This window comes from Danio aesculapii, chromosome 6, assembly GCF_903798145.1.
Source record: "Danio aesculapii chromosome 6, fDanAes4.1, whole genome shotgun sequence".
NCBI classification, from domain to species: domain Eukaryota; kingdom Metazoa; phylum Chordata; class Actinopteri; order Cypriniformes; family Danionidae; genus Danio; species Danio aesculapii.
This window is the reverse complement of record NC_079440.1, coordinates 48,945,723-48,964,610: the sequence shown is the minus strand read 5'-3', so window position 1 is coordinate 48,964,610 and position 18,888 is coordinate 48,945,723. Positions and strand designations below refer to the sequence as shown.

At 35.8% G+C, this 18,888-nt stretch overlaps 1 protein-coding gene across 1 annotated transcript in view; it reads left to right on the top strand.

Annotated features, from left to right (window-relative positions):
- The window catches only part of kcnb1 (potassium voltage-gated channel, Shab-related subfamily, member 1), a 49,398-nt gene that overhangs the window by 6,867 nt on the left and 23,643 nt on the right, over positions 1 to 18,888 (top strand). The gene's annotated exons all lie outside the window — the stretch shown is intronic.

Below are 18,888 nucleotides of genomic sequence, written 5' to 3'. Positions count from 1 at the left end.
TAATAATTTTATTTGAAACTGCATACAGTAAGTAATAAATAAATATTTAATAAATATTTAACAATTTTTTTTAATATTTAATAAACGCCGTCTTGATGAACAGAATTTTTATTTCATTTTTAAAAGTAATAATAATAAAAAATAAGTAAACTGACCCCAAACTTTTGAAACTGTGTAGATCAGTGGGATATGTTTATTAAAAAAATGTAATGTGCGTGAACCTCTTCTTGGTCGGTCGCAAATCTTTTTAAATGTATTAAAGGGCAGCGCAAATATTAGCCTTACCCTGGAGTTTGTTCACCCTCCGCCTATGCTCCTCATTAAAGACTCCAACATGTTTGCCTTTCAGGTGCTGGATCATTGCCGTGGTGCTCCCATTATCACTTTTGCATATTTTGGCCATTAACACACTTTTCTTGTTTATTTAGCGTGAAATGCTCCCACACAGGGTCGCACAGATTTCTCAGCCTTCGCCATGTATCTTTCCTCTAACTTTTTTTGCTCTGTCTTGTCTATGAGGCGCTGAACTTTGCTGGCATCAGAGCATGAGAGAGACAAAGTGCGTTCACTCCGCTCCACGCTCAACAAAAGCTTTTATAAATAATCAAACGTCTCCACGTAGTGCGACACGACGAATTGATTATGAATTATTATTATGATGCCAACGCTTTTAGTAATCGATTTTAACTGATTCGATGTTGCAGCCCTAATGCATACAGTAGATTTAGAAAAAAAATCTAATTATAACTATATTAATTTCTAGTAATTATAAATGATGAGACATGTATTATCAGTAGGGTTGTCGCGATACCATTAATTAATCTTATGTTGCTATACCAGCTTAAGTATCGCAATACCAAGTAGTATTGCGATACTGTATTTTATAGCTCAAATTATTTTTAAAAAATTGTCAGAAATACTATATTTTATGTTATAATATGCCTACTTGAATTTAATCCATAATTCCCTTATGGCCAAAAAGTATTATTTGTACCTCACTTCACCTAAATGTATTCATTATTTTTGTTGATTTTGTTAATAACTGACTAACAAAAATACATTAAAATAAAAATACAAATTATACCAAATGAAATTTATAAGAAAGAGCATTTTCCCAACAAAAATAGGATATATGAAGTGGTCAAAAACTGTTTCAATGTTTCCTGTTGCTATTTAGGGGTTTTCCTCTTTTTTTTGTCTTTTCAGGAAACAATCCAAAGTAGTTCAAAATTTCACTTTGTGATTCGTTCTTTTAAAGAGATTATTACTGTTGTTGTAGCTACTTAATCATATTAACAGAAACAGAAATGAACCGATTCAGATGTGCGTTCAAACTGAAGCGTTAGAAAACGTTTTGCAACCTTAAAGGGCTCCACAGACTTAAAATAAAATGGTCTATTGTTGCACAAACATGTGAGCATTTAAGTGACTTTTCCACATGCAACATTATGTACTGTAGATAAACCATTAATGACGATACTACCGTTAGTGGCACCGCCAGTATTTTGGAGCCATAGTATTGCGATACTACCATAGTATCGGTAAACCATGCAATCCCAATTAGTAGTGGATGGAATTACAACAGAACCTCACGGCAATTCATACGATCAGTCGTACAATTTGGTACGATTGGCTTTAAGGCTGCATGATATTGGAAAAATCTAACAGTGCGTATTTTTTTTATTCTGAAATAAATATTGGGATATGAATGCAAGATGAGTTGAATAACTATTTGGAAAGAATTGAACATTTTACATTGATTGGGATGAATTTAGGGGACTGTATATAAAATATAATAAACGCTCTACAAGCATAGATAAATATAATAAACAAAAAGGTAGAAATTAAATAAACAGCATTTTACTGTTTTCCCGAGGAGTAAAACTGTATAATTGAATAATCAAATGATAAATATCGACTGCGACCATTGGTATCCTTTTGGCAGTGGAAACGCAAGCCTAATAAAGGTGACCCGTACCGTACTGTAACACTCAGTGGAAATGGGCCATAATAGATTACATTTTAACATTTTCTTGATCAGTTGTGGACCACAAATCGTATGCAATCTAACTAGCACTATGTATTATATACAACAGCCTGCAGCATTGCTTGTCAAATGTCTTTCATCTGCCAAGAAAAAACTCCAATGTCCTCATAAGCATACATCAACACTCAATTACCTTAAAAGGGCAATGTAAAAAGTGCAGTTCAAGCCGTTGGACTCGAACCAAATTGCTGCAGTCGTGTAATCAATCACAACAGAGTGGCACTCTCATGCTTCTCACATAATTCAACACATAGTACTTCCATGTAATCGTTCAGACTCAGAGCTTGCACGGGTCAATCACAGGTGCACGCCTATAACGTCCAGAATGACATCTTGGGTCGTAAATCAATAAGAAAATCATTGGGGGAATGCCATTGCTAGAGATGTCTGTAAACTTTTTGCTTCCCCTCTGTGTCGGCCATCTATTTTACATGCTCTAATTCCATAATTGTGTACCTGTGCTGATATGTAGTCACATGGGATTGGGAGGGACAGTTGAGTGCAAGACTGTCCTTGCAGTTACCAGGCAACAGAAAGATGACTCTATCGCTTTGAAAGGAAGCACTATAAGTCTTTAAAGGACAAAGTTAGTGTTTGAGGGTGTTTGAGTGGTTTATGGCTGAAGTGGACCGCTGTTTTGGCACATGTGCGCGTACTCGTGCTGCTTTTTTGACTTTTTCCTCTACCATCTCTCCCTCCCTCTTTCTTCAGGCTCCTTCACTGCACCTCTGGCTAAATGTCAGGGAAATGTCACATTAATTATCCTCCATGAGACTTTGTGTCCCATTCTGTTTGGAGACCCCCCTTCTCCTCTGATTCTCAGTGGAACGGGCTCTGTCTACATCTGCCTCAAATCAGATTTCGCTGCATGGCCCTACCGCACAATAAGATTATGTCAGACCGTCGTCTTATCGTTGCAAATTACCACCCGGTCATATTTCAAAGCTAGACCTTTCCTGTGTTCCCTAGTCTTGCATAAAGATGCTATTTATTGCATACTAATAGTGTATTATTTAATAGCATTACGAGATAGGAAGTGTTAGTTTGCTTTATTAAAGCCTTTTGCTGAACATTGTGATACTTCAGTTGAGGTGTGAACGCTGAGTCAGTCAATGTTGTTTTTAATTAAATCATACATGCAGTTTATTATGTAATATATACTACCTTGATTTAGGGACATTTATCACCAGGACTGACTCACTGTAGTGTAAATCTAGATTGTGAATCTATGGATTTAAAGCATGTATCATCACTATGTAAAGATGAAATACAGTGCTCAGCATAATTGAGTACACCCCATTTTAAAAAAACATTTGGGAGTACTCATTTCTGAACCATTATCCTAAGATATTTTGTTAGATAAGCTCCAGATTTGGCTTCAGTACTGAGTAATTTAATGTATATGCACAAATATAATGTTGTAAAACTTCCTATTAAAAATAAGAATTTAAAAGATAGATTTGTGAGGGGTGCACTCATACATACTGAGCACTGTGTATGATCTATTAATGATTTATTAAAATTACTTAATTTGATAAAAAAAAAACAGCAGGATAAACGGGTTTTCTAATAGTCAAATAATTAGTTAAAATAATGTTTCATACCACAATATTAATTGACTAGAGTAGCGTATGGAAGCTGTAATTATAAAGATATTTAATTTATTCTTTATATTTTGTTATGTTTTTTTTTTTTGTACTTAAACTTAGAGAGACTTAAAACCTTCTTGATGACAAATACTGCAAACTTTTTTAAGGATAGTGAAAAATATGTTAAAACAATTCATTGGTATATACGCTGCATTTTCTGTGAAGTAAAACAGTTGGGGACCAGGAGCGGCCAAGCTAGAGCACATACTCTGGTCCCCCGGGCTCTGCGATAGTTGGGGAAATTCAAAATTGAACCAAAACAAATCATTACAAATGGCTTAAATGAACAAACAATGAAGACGACATTTATTACAGCATTTGCTCATGTTAGTTAACATTAATAAAAATAAAGTTGTTCATTGTTAGTTCATGTTATCTTACGGTGCAGTAACTATTGCTAACATGCATGAATTTGGATTTTAATAAAGCATCAGTAAATGTTGAACTATGGTTAATAAATGATTTACAAGTTTTGTTTAAACTTGGTTCATGTTAGTTAATACATTAACTAATGAAACCTTATTGTAAAGTGTGACCATTATTTTATGTCAAATGATTTTTTATAGAATTTATGCTGTAGATAAATTGTTCATTTATTTATTCATTTTCTTTTCGGCTTAGTCCTTTTATTAATCAGGGGTCACCACAGCGGAATGAACCGCCAAATTATCCAGCCATGTTTTACACAGCGGATGCCCTTCCAGCCGCAACCTAACACTGGGAAATACCCATACACTCTTGCATTCACACACATACACTGCGGCCAATTTAGCTTACCCAATTCACCTATACCGCATGTCTTTGGACTGTGGGGGAAACCGGAGCACCTGGAGGAAACCCACACCAACACAAGGAGAACATGCAAACTCCACACAGAAATGCCAACTGGTACAGCTGGGACTCAAACCAGCGACCTTCTTGATGTGAGGTGACAGTGCTAACCACTGAGCCACCATGCCGCCCCAGTAAAATATTTATTTCAAATATAATATAAAGATTAACTGACTACAGCGGGGGTGCCCAAACATTTTCTTTGGAAGGGCCAAAAAACTAATTTGATTGAGGGTGGTGGGCTGAGTATGTAAATAAACCAAACTTTTTTACATTAAAGTTGCCATGGATAATTTTTTTATTTATTTATTATTTAAAAATATTATGATTTATATTAACTAATGTAGTATATACATTTTTAATTGTATAATGAACTTATTACAGTAAAAAAAACAATCCCATATATAACAGATTTGAGTTACTAGATAAGCTGCATTGTCCTGTATCCGATGAGTGTCAGTATTTATATTTTTAAAAATCTGATTGAGTTACAACTTTTCATTTCAGTTTACTTTTTTTGTAACTCAGGAATAAAAAACAAACAAACAAAAAAAAATTACATTAAATTAGCAATGATGATTTCTGTAAAAGACCCCAGCCCTGCCCACCATTCTCACTCTCTTCTCAGATAGGATGGTGGGCTAAATCACAGGTTATTATGGGCCAACTTTGGTCTGGATTAGAGTAACATTTAGAAGCTCAAATTATAAAGATATTTAATTTCTTTACAAACGATACTTATGAATGATTAAAACTCTTACTTTTTAGATAAGAAATGGACAAAACCTTTAATTATATATTTTTTAATGTTAAAACAAATAATGAGTATGTACTAAATGCATTTTCTGTGAAGTAAAACTTTTTTATGTAAAATATGCCTGAGATTTCATGTTGTATATAAATTGTTATTACACTGACTAATATTTTAGTGGTGTCTTCTGTAAATCGTAGTAAAAATGATTACTTTCATGATTATATTCATTCATTCACTCATTTTCCTACAACTTAGTCCCTTTATTCATCAGGGTTCGCCACAGCGAAATGTACTGCCAACTTATCCAGCATGTTATACACAGTGGATGTCCATACAGCTGCAACCCAGTACTGGGAAACACACTCATACACTACAGCCAGTGGTGTAAAGTAACTGATTACAAATACTCAAACTACTGTAATTGAGTAGTTTTTCTCAGGAATTGTACTTTAGTAAGTAGTTTTAAAAATGAGTACTTTTTACTTTCCCCTGAGTACATTTTTAGTACAGTATCGGTACTTTTACTCCACTACTTTCCTTCAACCTGCAGTCACTACTTTATTTTGTCTTGTCTATGGGGATTGGAGTAAAAAAAAAATCAGTCCTGTGATTCCTGTCCAATCAATTCATAAAAAAAGTAAATCACACCCTACTGAACAACCTCAAACCTTAAACAACCTGCAAACCGTTAGGAAGCATTAAAAGTGTCCAGGAAGATGTCCAAAATCTTTAAAATCAATGACCCAGAGACTGTTTAGACTGTATGTTACTGATGAGATGACAGATGTCTATTGTATGATGACTGAAATTGCCAAATGGCCTTAAACAATCACTAAATGCACTACAGAATGTTACGTTTACACATATCAACAAACATATTGCATGGAAACGCATCACTTTTTCACAGCATAATACTCAATACTCATGAGTACTTTTGAAAGGGCTACTTTTTACTTATACTTTAAGTAATATTTAAAACAGATACTTTTACTCTACTTGCACTACACTTGCCAATTTAGTTTATTCAGTTCACCTATATTGCATGAGTTTGGACTGTGGGGAGCGAAACCAGATAGAACATGCAAACTCCACAAAGAAATGCCAACCGACCCAGCTGGGACTCGAAACAGTGAACTTCTTGCTGTGAGGCGACAGAGGAAAAATACTATTTAAATGAAAGCTCTATTAGGTAACTGCTTAATATCTGTTGATACTGCTCCTTCAACAGATATTTAACTCATTATAAGAAACTTTGCAAGTACATGTCAGCCTAACAGTCTACTTATAATCTAATAAGAATTAGATGCAATGTAACCTAAATTCAACAAACAGACCATCAAAATAAAGTGTGACACTCTATTACATTGTATTAAAACCTGAAATATTAAACATCCATGGACATGATATGCATTTTAAGGCTTAAAATTTTTACCATGAAAGACAAACTGCTGGTATTAAAAAATCCTTGCTAAATGCAGAGAAATGACAAATCATCCCAGATTAAACCCAATTAAAGGTGGTGCTGTAAGTTCAAGCTTTAAGCACGAATAGGTCAAGATGAAGTAATTAGCAAATGTTCATTTCAACCAATCTCATTTATGATTTAGCCCATCTCATTTATTGAAGACTCCTCAGCTCTGACCCGGCCATGCGCCTGATGATGTGGATATTTCATGATTCTCAGAGATGTCACAAAACACAGATCTTATTTACTGTGCCCATTAGATATAAAAGGAAGTAATCACTTACTGGATGTGGCAATTTACAGCCACTGCCCTTCCAGAAGCCCTTGCAGCACTGAAATATTGGCATTTTCCTTCTGGTTTGCACAGCCTTCTGCGATACCTCAGAGCTGAAAATGTATCAAACAAGCATTATATGGTTATCATAACTAATTTGATAGTTAAAATACTAATACATCCTCCGAGGTGTTAAAATACCCAAAGGTGACCCTGTTTATTGTGATATAGATAACCTTTCTTCGTGTTCTGGTGCGATTTTATTACTATTATGTTCGAGGGATATTAATTCTTATGAGGGATACAGATAATAAGCCATCCATCCTCTCACTGCAACATTTATGAGGATATCTGACTAGTGCCTGTAAAGGTGTCTAGTGTCAGGATGGCTGACCCAAAAATAGAAAACTATGGAAAGACTCTGCTTTTGTGACCAGGGCTGGGATCAATTCCTTTGCAGCTTAGCCAGTTCATATGGTAAACGTGATCACATTCTGCGAATTTGTTGGTCTGCATGAGATGAAGCGAATTTGAAATCGCTGCTTATAAATTCTAAATCTCCATTCGTGAGCATTACTCACAGTCATCGGCAATGGCGAATGAGTAATTTGTGTAATTTATGAAACTGTGTTGTTAATGTGTAAAAGAAGGTTTGTAATACATCATTAGAAAAGCAGGTAAATTGTTAATTGCACTATACAACTCTGTAAAAAATCTAGCTTTTTTTATTACTCAAAGTTTTCTTTTAAAGGGCACCTATTTTACACCTGTTACAAGATAAGATTTTAGACTTTGGTGTCTCCAGAATGTGTCTGTAAAGTTTCAGCTCAAACCCATCAGATTATTAATTATAGCCTCTAGAATCTGCCAATTTTGGTGTCAGAGATGGCAAAATTACACACATTCTTTACTCGAGTAGAAATACAGATACTCATGTTTAAAACGACTCTGGTAAAAGTTGAAGTACTGACTACACTTTTGTACTCAAGTAAAAATAAAGAAGTACTGCCTGAAATATGTACTTAAGTAAAAAGTATTAAGTATTAATTATTATCTGTTTTAGATTCACGGCGGTAACTACACTGTACATCATGCACAGTTGTGCTCAAAAGTTTACACACCCCTTGAAGAATTTGTTGAAATGTGAATAATTTGAACAAAATAAAAGAGTTTTTTGATTTAGTATTGTCCCGAGTAAGATATTTTACATAAAAGATGTTTACATATTGACCAATTTGAGGGATGTAAACGATGATCTGTCATAAAATCGTTTAATGCTGTTAATATATTTTTGCATCATCTTTTTGTTGTTTACGTGATACATTCCTGATCCTTGGCATTGTTTTTTTATTCATAAATCACCCAGTATAAATACTTTTGATGTCTAAAATATTTATCTAACACTCTATCTAAAAAACATGAAGACAACAGCGTATATACATGTTAAAACTATAAAACAGTATGAATTCTGCACAAGGAAATATGAACTTCTTACAAACAAAGAAAATAAATCTCAACGCAAAATGTATTCATAAAGTACTTAATTGCTGTATTAGTAACTGAAGAAACATTGATAAAAAAAAAAACATGATTGTTAAAGTTTTTTTTTCACTGATTGAGAGATGTAAATCTGATCAGAGAGGTAAAGTACACCATAATCAGACGTGGACAAAAGACTTTAACGACATTTAAATGCCAGATTTGAACAGGAATGTGTCTCTTGTGTAATCTGACCAAAACGCATCTTATTACCAGGTAAAAAAACATGATATCAATAGTATATTGATAGTATCAATAGACATGTTTATTGTTGACTCCCTCTGTCTCTCATCCATGTTCGCCATTCTGGCCGTTTCCATAGTACGCTGAAAAAACAATCCCACTTACGGCGCTTGATCAGCGATTGAAAAAGCCGCGCACTGCCACATACAGGCACGCAATGACAAATAGGTTGACTGGATCAAAAAGGTGTTTAAATTGCGCAATGACAAGAAATAAAATATATCGCGCCTCAAAACACATTAAAACGAAAGTAACGAGCCTGATTTAAAGGGCACCTATGGTTAAATATCTACTTTTCAAGCTGTTTGGACAGACATATAAGACATTGGGTCCCCCCGCTCACCGTCAATGTCAATCAATTTTGACAGCTGCACGTATTAACATGTCCTGGTAGTCACGTGTCAGAACAATTATAAGGAAAGACGCTTCAATCGCGGTTTGTGGACGGTAAATCAGGTTTATTTTGTACATTAACATAGCAGATATCCATACAGCAGTGGAGATTAACCTGTATCCTGTCACATTTGCGTGCAAAAAGAGTGCAAAGCTAAACACGCTCTGTCTGTCTGTGTGTGTGTATCTGTGTGTGCGCACGTGAACTTTGTGTGACTCATCGATGCAACTGCACTACAAATACTCATTGGTAAAGTTCTTACTGTAGTATTTCTCACAAACACTACGTAAGCAGCACAGTGACAGACTTGGATGAAGCTGAAATACAGCTCATTAGTCAAAAACACCAAGTAAGTTAATTTCATGTACTTGTGGAGGAGTTTATTCAAGCCTTTCTAAAATAATGAGTCCTATTTTAATGTCAGGGGAAAAAAAAAAGAATTGTTGGGTTTATAGTACTCAAATATATCAGTGGACACACTATACCAACACACAGTTCTGTCCAAACAGCCTACAAAAGATGATTTTCAGCATCACAGTTGCTTCCTTTTTCTAGACAACAGTGCTATTAACTAATTAACACTTACATAGACATAACAGCTGTGCTCCAATTCTGTGGCTGCCTCCTTCAAAGAACCCAAATTTTGAGGACGTGTCTGATCAGAGCAATGTTAAATGGGGCAGTCTAGCATACTGAGAACTGAGCTTGTTGTCTAGCAATTTTGACAGATACCCATTGACAAACAACATTAGCATCTGTGCTAAATTCTGAATATAATATTTAAAAGATATGAAGCTGTCTGAAAACAACATAGAATTCAGCTTGAATCTAAACACATTGATTGGCCCTTGCTGTTTATGTACACATTACAAATATATCCTATGAAATAGCATCTGCAAGTTTGTAGATATGTATTTTTAATATTTGTAGAAACAGATGCCAGAGTAAATTTAAACACAATAGTTACATTCATTCATCTTTCTTAGGCTTAGTTACTTATTTATCAGTGGTCACCACAGTGGAATGAATCGCCAACTGCTACAGCAAATGTTTTACACACCGGATGCCCTTCCAGCCGTAACCCAGTACTGAGAAACACCTATTCACTCTCGTATTCACACAAGACTCATACACTACGGCCAATTTAGTTCATCCAATTCACCTATAGAGCATATCTTTGGACTGGTGGGGAAAACGGGGCACCCTGAGTAAACCTACGCCAACAATGGGAGAACATGCAAACTCCACACAGAAATGCCAACTGACCCAGCTGGGACTCGAACCAGCAACCTTCACTCTGTCAGGCGACAATGCTAACCACTGAGCCACCATGCCTCCTCACAAAAGTTACAAATAAAAGTGTAATTCAATGATTTCTCTAAAAAACACCCCAACATTTCTGGAGCACGATTAATCCCGTGGTGGTCCGGACAGCAAAGGAGATATCGTTTGTATCCTTCATTGCCTGTTTGTCATCCTTCATTGAAACGAAGGTCACATTTTGTAGCCATATTTGAATAAGCCCTTGAATTGTGACTGCCATTACCACGCTGCAGTCAAACATTCAGACAAAATGTTCAACTTTTTATATGCATTTCGGGCATTCATTTACACAAAAATAATGTTTTGTGGCCCTAAAACATAAACAGTGTTTAAAAGAGCAAGTTTTTGAATCCGGTGCCAATATTGTCACAACGAAAATGCAATTATCTGAAAACTGTGACATTATGCATATTTCATGCTCAGTCTATTGGCATGTGCAAGTACTTGACAAACAAAACACAATGGTAGACAACTGGAATTATTGTGTTACAAAATGACATCGCCAATTATTGGCCTGGCAAGCATAATGCAGCATTTTTGGTTATCTTTGTGGATATGTGGGAACATGAGTTTTTTTGACAATGTTGCTGTTGACATTTTTCCATTTTTGTGTAAATTGGCGGTTCATTTTGCATGGGCGACGCCTGATAAAGAATGGCATAAGCCAAAAGAAGTGGGAGAGTGAGTGTTGTGTTAAAGAGCCCCTATTTTGCATTATAAAAAGTCATATTTTGGTTTTGGGGGTCTCCAACAACAGGTTAAAATGCATGTTAGGTCAAAAAACACTGTCATTGTCTTATAATATGCCTTTATTTTTACCTAATTATCCCAAAAACTCCCATATGATTCGTTCAGTGATTCATTTGTTCCCAAACTGGTTCATTCTGCTGTGGTGACCCCTGATTAATAAAGGGACTAAGCCGAAAAGACAAAATATGAATGAATAAATAGCCGTACTTCAGTAAACACGGTGTAAGAGTTTTGAACAATGCATGATATGAATATGAAATCACTTAGCAAACAGCCTGTAATTATGCATTGTTATTTGCAACCACAGTTAATTATTTTGGCATGCATCTTGAAGACTCGTGCATTATTAGAAGGTGTCCTGCAGTTACTGTTCTGCTCTCGGCAGCTGTTTCATTGAAGCTCATCGTGGCACGGGTCTTAACCTGTGGTTTGTGCGGTTAGGAGAGCTTAATTACCTGTGACACACAAGTTAAGATGTGAACTTTTTATTGTGAATCACGTAATCATGAATCACAACAGTGCGATATGAATCATCTAATGCTTGGTGAGCTTTGCATCTAAACGCTACCAGCCATGTGGCTTGTTATTGTGCAATAGGCTCTCTAATCCACTTTTTTCACATCTCATTCACCTTATTTATGAAAGCGGGTCAGTAAAGTGTCATTCAGTGTTAAATATGGCCACGTTTGGGAAAGACGTGATGTATTTTTATTAAATAATTACACTGGTGCTATTTGGGTTTATGCATTTCCAAAACAAAGAGTAATATAGGTGTTTTTTTATATTAGTAGATGACATTCTTTGGAGCTTGAGCCCCGTCTTATTAATAACAGCCCATATTTCTGCATATATAATTAATCATTCTTTAATTAAACCTCATTAGGAGGTGATTTGTAGCATTTAGGAGTCTAGCCAGTCTTGGAGTCTAATGAATAGAGAAGTGTAATTATTTTTTTTTGCAGACATATCAATGCAAGTTGTTGAAATGAGATGTGACTATAGAGCTCTAGAGACATTTACCATCATCCACCAACAGCCTACATCTGTGCAAAATAGTTATGAATCAGAAAGCTGTTTTTAAGCCTGCTCTTTTCTCTCTCTCTCTCGCACACTTATACCGAAAACATGCCGCAAGTCAGAAATACAAGAGTCTCATGTCAGTGTCTCGGCATGAACAGAAGCGACTTTTCTAGAACAGGGTGTCTGGCTTTGACATTAAAGAACTGTTTTGTGCTACAGTTAAAGAAACAGTTCACCCAAAAATACAAATTCTGTCATCATATTCTCACCCTTATGCCATCCCAACACTCTGTAAGTGTTTTCTTCTGTGAAATACAAAAACAGAAATTCTGAAGAATGTTCTGGGATCTTTTGCATGCATATCCAAAACTAAGAGATGGACATAAAAGAGCACTATTAGAATATCCTAAAATAGTTATCCTACACTAAAGTTCACTGAAGCTTCATTTTAATTAAACATCCAGACATTTATCACCATGCTTGTGAAGGTTTATGAGGTACACACTTTAAAATGTCCAAACTGAGAATCACATTAAAATACAGGAGTCAGCTAAATTATTATGATACATTTAATCTTTTCTTATGCATAAATGGATAAAACTGACATGAAATGCTCACACAGTCACAGACCCTATAAAAACACACACAAATGATAAACATTTTGGTAACTTTATAACAAAACTTTGCAATGACTCCACAAATGATGAGTTTTCAAGTGTGGCTCCTGGTCATCTTTAATACCGATTGAACATTGCAGATCCTGTGATGCTATGATATTGTGGATGCACATATTGCGATATCGATGCTGAAACGATATATTGTGCAGCCTTAACCTGCTCTACAAACAGTTGTGTTTATGACGATGCTTTCAAATAAATATCATATAATAAGAAAATACACGTTTGCACTATCAAGCAGCATAATGAGCTGTTTTATTTATGGGTAAAAATAGTCAATCAATAGTAGTCTTGATCTAATAAATTTTCAATGCCAGCGCTTGCTCAAACGTGAAAGAATAAGGTCAATACACTGTAGATTTTTTTTTTATGCGTTGGCTAAATTGTTGAATGTGGTTGTCATTCTCATAAATGACTGAAATGTGTGTGCACAGAACAGGATTAAAAGTGAATACGTGAACTGACAACTGAATTTAGCTGCAGTGTGTGTGGCCAAAATGAATCAGAATCATGAAACATACTCACTGACTCACTGAAATGTAACATTATCAGATGGAGCATAACACTGACTTAAATTACAATCTGTTTCTGACACAAAATAATATTTAGTGTCAGAAGCCTCGGTGAAGACCTAGTTCGAATTTCCTTGTTGCATGGAAAAACCACAAAAACATATATTTTTTTATTTTACCGAACACTGTACAAGTTCAGAAAGACATAAAGGTGAATAAATGCCCTGTTAACACAGGACATAAATATGATGTCATATTGACGTTGTACTTCAACGTACCCCAATGTCGTTGGGACATTGGATTTTGTTTGCAAAATCGCGTTGACATCAGAACCAAACATCAATGCCCAACGTCCAACCTAGAATCAACCTAAAATCAACGTCTAATGATGTGACAGCTTGACATTGTGTGGACGTTACCACTATGACATCTATCAGACGTTGGATTTGGTCACTTTCCAACACAAACAAAAAAACAAAACAAATATTAACATAATTTGGTATCATTATCAATCATTCATTCAATTTCAGCTTAGTTCCTTTATTAGTCCAGGATCGCCACAGCAGAATGAACCGGCAACTTATCCAGCAGGTTTTTACGCAGTGGATGCCCTTCCAGCTGCAACCCATCTTTGGGAAACATCCACACACACACTACAGACAATTTAGCCTACCCAATTCACCTGTACCGCATGTCTTTGGACTGTGGGGGAAACTGGAGCACGCGGAGGAAACCCACACGCATGCAGGGAGAACATACAAACTCCACACAGAACCACCAACTGAGCCAAGGCTCGAACCAGCGACCTTCTGGTTGTGAGGCGACAGCACTACCTACTGCACCACTGCGTCACCCTTGGTGTCATTATTGGACATCAAAATAACATTGTCCTCAGACGCTGACTAGACATTGAATTTTGGTCATGACCTAAATCTAACCTAATATTAACGTCTTATGATGTTGTGCGCCTGCTGGGTGATGACAATTTAGATTTCTGGATGTACTGTCTCTTTAATTGAGCATCCTGGCCTTTTTATCAATGCTAAATTGTGCCATTTTTGTGCTTCATTGCAAGCGAAATTCTCCTTTTAGAAATGATTTCACACATCAAAGCTTTCATTAGGTTTCTTTTCTATATTATACCAGTGCTTCTATATGTTATCACGGTTTTACCATATGCAAAATGATCAAAATACCACATTAAAAACAATGCATTTTCCGATAAACAGTTTAACTATCTAAAGGTCTACATACAGTAAGTGTTAATCCATCCCTAATCACAGCATTCCCATTCACCTACACAATTGGCAGCAGAGCCTCTGTTGCCATGGCAAACTCCATCGGTTTCCAGGGCAATGGCTTGTGTCTCTGTGTTGAAGTAAGAGTATGTAGTGTGCAGCGAGTACATAATGAAGCTTACATTGATTTCCTAATTGAAACTTGCGAGTTAGAACGAAAGTCAGAAATTCTGCATCGTGTATGAAATTTCATAGTCACACGTTTCTCTGTCTAATGTTTGCTTGTTAAGCAGGAAACTGCAGGGAATAGGATTGAAAATAACAGTTTTCAGCACACTTACCCATTTGATTGACTAAGATTTTAGGTTATTTTTGTGTTAAATGCTTTCTAAAATGCTGTTTATGTATACAAATGAGGCATATTTTAACTACAGTAAATATTTGCATACATTTTAGCACAAAATCTGAAGATTGGATGGTCAGGGTCAAAATTCTTGTTTCCTTTTTTGTGACATTATAGACAATGTTTTTTACAGAGGTGATTTGTGGATCTTTTTTAATCACCACATAATTCCAAATATACATATAACAGCCAGAAAAAAATACAAATATTGTCAACAATCGGTTGAATTATGTATCATCATATCTCTCTGTGAAAACCTGTAGGATACAGATTTGAATAAAATTTCAAGTGCTGCTGAAGTGAAGTTTTTGAGCTCAGCGATAGAGAAAAACACTCAGCCTTTACAAATATATATTGTATTTGGATTGTGTAGATATACAAACTGAGATGGTGTGACAAAAGAAATGCTTAAAAGTCTATTTTTTATATTTTTTCTTTACCTTACACATTATGGAAAGGCAAAATGCACAATCTAAAACCTGACAGGTGCATGGAAATAAATTCTGCTTGCAGTTTCTTGCCTTCAGGAGAAGAAAAAAAATTAGGAAACTATAGCAACCTCTTTTTTTGGTAGATTTTTCATGATTCATTTTGCAATGTACTCATGATCCTTAGGTACTGAATCATATTAACGCACCAGTTCGCTGTTCTCAATGATTAATACATTACATATACAGGTACTGACCCCTTCTAAATAGTCATTAACCTTCTGAAGATGACTGGAATCAATATAATGTCATTAAGTTTTACTGTGGTTCATCCTTGGTTTCAGCACAGCAGCATGTACTGGATGAATTAGATTATATTTCTGCAATGTTTATTAAAACATGTTCAAAATACAAATACCTCTAGTGGTACAGTATTAGCAAAGTTAAAAATATTTTAAAAGAAACATAAAAAGCATTTGGGGCTGCACTTTGATTTATAAACTATTGTATTATATATGTCCACTCACCGGCCACTTTATTAGGTACTAGTACCAGGTTGGACCCCCTTTTACCTTCAGAACTGCCTTCATCCTTCGTGGCATAGATTCAACAAGGTACTGGAAATATTGCTCAGAGATTTTGGTCCATATTGACATGATAGCATCATGCAGTTGCTGCAGATTTGTCGGCTGCACATCCATGATGTGAATCTCCCGTTCCACCACATCCCAAAGGTGCTCTATTGGATTGATCTCTGGTGACTGTTGAGGCCATTTGAGTACAGTAACATTTTCATGTTCAAGAAACCAGTCTGAGATGATTCACGCTTTATGAAATGGCGCGTTATCCTGCTGGAAGTAGCCATCAGAAGGGGGGTACACTGTGGTCATAAAGGGATGGACATGGTCAGCAACAATACTCAGGCTGTGATGTTGCCACAATGCTCAATTTGTACTAATGGGCCCAAAGTAAGCTAAGAAAATATTACACACCATTACACCACCACCACCAGCATGAACTGTTGATGCAAGGCAGGATGAATCCATGCTTTGATGTTGTTGCTGCCAAATTCTGACCCTATCATGCGAATGTCGCAGCAGAAATCGAGACTCATCAGACCAGGCAACGTTTTTTCCAATCTTCTATTGTCCAATTTTGATGAGCCTGTGCCAATTTTTCTTGCCTCAGTTTCTTGTTTTTAGCTGACAAGAGTGGCAACTGATGTGGTCTTCTGCTGCTGTAGCCCAACCGCCTCAAGGTTGGACGTATTGTGCATTCAGAGATGCTCTTCTGTATACCTCGGTTGTCACGAGTGGTTTTTTGAGTTACTGTTGCCTTTCTATCAGCTAGAACCAGTCTGTCCATACTCCTTTGACCACAAAGAAGGTCACGCTCAAAGTCACTTAAATCACCTTTCTTTCCCATTCTGATGCTCGGTTTGAACTGCAGTAGATTGTCTTGATCATGTCTACATGCCTAAATGTGTTGAGTTGTGGCCATGTGATTGGCTTATTAGAAATTTGCGTTAACAAGCAGTTGGACAGGTGTACTTAATGAAGTGGCTGGTTAGTGTATATACTAGGCATTATATATGTATATCATATGCATTATATATGCACATATTCATATTCAATAATCATAGAAGGAAATATCCTGTTTAAAATTGTATGCATAAGTAAAATGTGAAGGATCTTTATAAACATCTATATATTTTCTTTAATTGTGTATATTCCCCAAATAATGATAAAAAATCATTTTTTTTGTTCAAAATAAATAAATTAATATTATTAATATATAATTAATATAGAGCACATTCCTATTACTATCAAACACACAGAAAATGTCTAACCAATATATTTCAGCCTCTCCATGTCAAATGTATACTCTCATACTAAATGTGATCTCTTGAAATAAATTGTGTAATTTACTGAGTGAAACTTCTTTCGGCACCATTTTTTCATGTTACACATGTACAGGTTATTGATATAGTGCTATAGCATTGTTAAACTAACACAAAACAAATTAAAAAAGACTGAGTCGGCAGAGGTTCATGTTCGCAATCGGTCCTGGTCGCCCTGTACTCAGCGTCTCCGGAGACAATACATCAATACTATGCTGTCTCAATAATACTGCGCTATCTCTGTCGACTGGGCTGGGCTCACGCTTTCTTTTTTAGCATCCGCAATGCCCAAGGACAGTACAACCTAACTAGACCATTTGCAGTACTGCTGGATTTTTCCCTCTCGTTGAAATTTGCTAAGTAGCAAAGTTGAGTTCCAAATATGGAAACAAATATAATATGGCATCAGTCATTTGTTTGTTATTTTGCTTGAAGCATGAGCTAACATTTAACACTCAAAGGCTAACTTTACACATATCTTTTTCACTGCATCACTAATGTGCTTTCCAACGCATGCATTATACTGCTGACAGCTGGATCGATGCAAATGAGCACGTTGCATATTTAAACCCTCTCTAAATTTACAGTTTTACCAAAAATATTATCCACACTTGTTAAAACGCACCCTCCAAAAATATGCCTTGATGTAAACAACCTCGAAAGCTCAAATCGTCAGGCAGGGAGTGATTCTGATTAGCCAAAAAACTGCAGATCACCATCTTGACTATTTATTGCTGTTTACAAAGCATTGAGATGTTACAAGGACGGGTCTGATTTCTCAGGACACACACAGCTAGTGATCTGTCAGGTGGACGGGACAATTTATGCATGCTTTTCCAAATAAAACGCCTACAGCGTACGCCTTTAATTGCCTTACAAGAACTATCTGCCACCTCCAGAAATGTGAGCGCTTGCATAATGCATAATAGGGCATCTTTCATAATGTGTAAATCGCGTGAAAATAAACAGAACCAGTAAATCTGATACAGACGCACTACTTTTAATTAACAAGATTTGACGATTTTTTTTTTGTGCCCTCTAAGAGCTGCATTACTGTCACGAGAAATAAGTAATAGCAGACCCACTACAAAATAACAGGGCTTTCTCTGGCATGGTGAAAATGTTCCTGTTCTGCCGTCTTACTTAACCTTTTAAAATGACATTAGACACAAGGTCTATGTGATGTTGATGCATCAAGTACTTCTATTTATTGACCTTCATTTTCCTACCCGAAGGTAACATTGTTATGTTGTTTATCCTGGTTTAGCCTAGAATAAATTCAGAATTTATGTTCCAAGAAAAACTAAGCAAAATAAGAATTATTACAGGTGCAGTAATTACAGGTATTAAACATGCAAATATATGTTTTAAATAGTTTTCCCACGGTAAATACATTTGTTTTGTCTTACAGTTGTTGTAAAAGTTTTAAAACACATACTGT